The sequence below is a fragment of the Hippocampus bargibanti genome, linkage group LG04, assembly GCF_051943395.1.
Source record: "Hippocampus bargibanti isolate YZ-2025 linkage group LG04, ASM5194339v1, whole genome shotgun sequence".
NCBI lineage: Eukaryota > Metazoa > Chordata > Actinopteri > Syngnathiformes > Syngnathidae > Hippocampus > Hippocampus bargibanti.
In genome coordinates this window covers 20,231,371-20,234,886 of record NC_142737.1, presented here as the reverse complement: position 1 = coordinate 20,234,886, position 3,516 = coordinate 20,231,371, and the positions used below count along the sequence as shown (strand labels likewise).

General features: G+C 47.6%; 1 pseudogene; it reads right to left on the bottom strand.

Moving 5' to 3' along the window:
* Positions 1–345: 345 nt before the first annotated feature.
* On the bottom strand, positions 346–1,691 carry LOC148899401 (uncharacterized; annotated as a pseudogene).
* Positions 1,692–3,516: the final 1,825 nt, after the last annotated feature.

The window sequence follows — 3,516 nt, the reverse complement described above, 5'->3', positions numbered from 1 at the left end:
GGGGGATGGGGGGAAGATAAGGAGCAAAGGGGGCTCCACTAGCCAGGGTAAAGGTTGAGTTGTGGTAGGAAAGGGGCTTAAGGAGAAGGGGGTTTGTACCCACTTTTTTCATGAAGATGGCTATATATATATATACATAGAATATATATATATATAGTTATATATAGATATATATATATATATATATATATATAATATATATATATTATATATATATATATATATATATATATATATATATATATATATATATATATATATATATATATATATATATATATATATATATAATCCTCGTCTCACCCCCCATGGGTGGTGTCTGTCCCAAATTTTAGCTTGGGTCCTCTACCAGAGGCCAGGAGGCTTGAGGGTTCTGCGCAGTTCCCAGCACTGCGCTTTTCTGGACCGAGATATCCGATGTTGTTTCCAGGATCTGTTGAAACCGCTCGTCGAGTTTGGGGGTCACTGCCCCGAGTGCTCCGACCACCACAGGCACGAATGTCACCTTTACCTTCCAGGATCTCTCCAGCTCCTCTCTGAGCCCTTGGTATTTCTCGAGTTTCTCATGTTCCTTCTTTCTGATGTTTCCATCACTCGGGACCGCTACATCCACGACAACGGCTTTCCTTTGCCCTTTACCTGTTACCACGATATCTGGTTGGTTGGCCATTACCATCTTATCAGTCTGTATCTAGAAGTCCCACAGGATCTTTGCTTGGTCATTCTCGACTACCTTGGGAGGTGTTTCCAATTTTGACATTGGGGTTTCCAGTCACACCCCATGTAGGCTTTCCCTGCCAGCATCTTACACCCTGAAGTTATGTGTTGGATTGTCTCAGGTGCCTCTTTGCACAACCTACACCTTGGCTCTTGCCTGGTGTGGTATATCAGTGCCTCTATGGCTCTGGTGTACAGGGCCTGCTCTTGAGCAGTCAGGATGAGTGCCTCTGTGCTGTTCTTTAGGCCAGCCCTCTTTAGCCACTGATAGGACTTCTTGAGATCAGCCACTTGAGTTATGGTTCGGTGGTCCATCCCGTGTGTCGTGCGGCGAGACAGCAAGCAGGTGGAAAGAGGATAAAAGTTCACTCAGCTCATCATGACACCGTGTATGGGCTTTGCCTCCCATGATTGTCCCTCTTCCAGCACCTCAACCTCTGTTCCCCAATGTCTGAGACATTCTCTGAGTACATCATCCGTTGGGGCCTCCTCTTTGATGTATTCATTGAGCTTGGATGTTTCATCTTGGACAGTGGCTCTCCCACTCACTAGTCCTCGGACTCCTTCCTTATGGCTTGTGTACAATCTCAGGGTCCTGGACTTGGGTTGGAACCCTCCATGCATGATGAGGAGTTTTCGGGTCTTAACAACCGTGGTCTGAATCTCTTCCTTTGGCCACCTTATTATTCCTGCAGGGTATCTGATCACTGGCAGGGTATAGCTGTTTATTGCCCGGGTCTTGTTCCTGCCATTGAGCTGGTTTCTTAGGACTTGCCTCACCCGCTGGAGGTATTTGGTCGTAGCCGCTTTCCTTGTTGCTAGTACGAGGTTGCCATTGGCCTGTGGTATACCAAGGTACTTTAGCTGTTTTCAATGTCTGCTATTGTTCCTTCAGGGAGTGAGACCCCTTCAGTGTAGACTACCTTGCCCCTCTTAGTCACCATCCGACTACATTTCTCCAGCCCGAATGGCATCCCAATGTCACTGCTGTAGATCCTGGTTGTGTGGATCAGGGAGTCTATGTCCCTTTCGCTCTTAGCATACAGCTTTATGTCATCCATGTACAGGAGGTGACTGATTATAGCTCCATTTCTGAGGCCGTATCCATAGCCTGTCTTGGTGATTATTTGGCTGAGGGGGTTCAGTCCTATGCAGCTGCGTGAGCGGCTTGCCATTGGCTTCAAGTGTGGTTTTCCACATCCTCATCGAGTTTGCAACGAAGGCTCTCAGGGTCCTGTTTACCTTATACAACTCCAAGCATTCAGTGATCCATGTGTGTGGCATCGAGTCATATGCTTTCTTGTAATCATTCCAGGCTGTGCACAGGTTGGTATGTCGGGACCTGCAGTCCACTTATCTTAGCCGCAATGATGCCTGACATGAGCTTCCACGTTGTGGAGAGACAGGTTATTGGCCGATAGTTGGAAGGAACTGCACCCTTTGAGGAATCCTTCATGATCAGGATTGTTAGCCCTTCGGTTAGCCATCCTGGGTGAGTCCCATCCATCAGCAACTGGTTCATTTGTGCTGCTAGGCGCTCGTGGAGAGCTGTGAGTTTCTTTAGCCATGTCCGGGCCTGGTGCAGTCCAGTTTTTCATACCTGAGACTCTTCCTTGTATATCTGCCGCTGTGATAGTAACTGGGTTCTGTTCAGGGAGGTTGCTGTGCTCCTCTTTCAGAGTCACCAGCCATTGTACTGCTGTTATGTGTGACGTCCTTCTCCCATATGCCTTTCCAGTATCTTTCAGTTTCCAGCCTTGGAGGGTCTGCTCTGCTGTTAGACCCCTGCCACTGAGCGTACACTTTCGCAGGTTGTGTTGCGAACAGCCTGTTTATTCTTCTGGCCTCATTCTCTTTCGTGTACCTGTTTAGGCGACTGGACAAGGCCTGGAGCCTTTATTTGGCAGTTTTGAGTGCTTCAGGTATGGTTATCTGCATGTACCTCTTGGGTATTGGCCTTTTATTCACATCTCTCTGGATCTCCGTCAATTGACTCACATCTCTCCGAGCCGCCTTGATCTTAGCCTCCAACCGTCTTTTCCATGGTGGGTAGCGAATCTCGTGGCTCTCACGGTTGCTCTTGTAACCAAGCAACTCTAGGATCACTGATGCTGAAGCATATATCAGCTCATTGGTTCCCGTGCTGCATTCACAGTTTCCATGAGACATTCAGGTGGTACTTCACACAGCCGTTGTAATCGGTTTCTTGGTTGCCATGATCTTATTTCTCAGGTCAGTTGCTGCCTCTCTCAGCATTTCATTCATTGGGGCTTGCCACCCAATCTCTGGTCTAACCTCTTCCTCTGATGTGGCAGCCTGGGGCCCTTCACCTCGGAATTTGTGTTGTACCTCATCCATCTCAAGTTGTGATAGCAATTGCCGTTTGTGGATATTGGAACACTGAGCTACTAGTTGTTTCGTGGTCGAAGTAACCTTTACTAGTTTCGAAGTAACCATTAGGGTTGCGTGAGTAGTAGCATTCCAACAGAGCCATGTTATCGCATCTCGTCCATCTCCGCTTTGTTCCAGTAGCCCATTTTTCATCAAGGTTCTCTGGTTCCCCAGCACCTGACGCAGCCCTTGTTTGACCGGGCGACGTCTGAGTCATGTAATTCGATTTATTGTCTCTCTTCATTGTATGAGGTAGGCATTAGCGTGAAGGGTCTTGCCCAAGGACCCACACTGGATGTTCCAAACCGATGCCTCATCAACTGAGCTATCCATCCAGTGTGGCACCATGTCCCGCCCATAGTTTCTAGAACAATCTCGAGGAGATTCAGGGTGAGTCACAATTTTCTG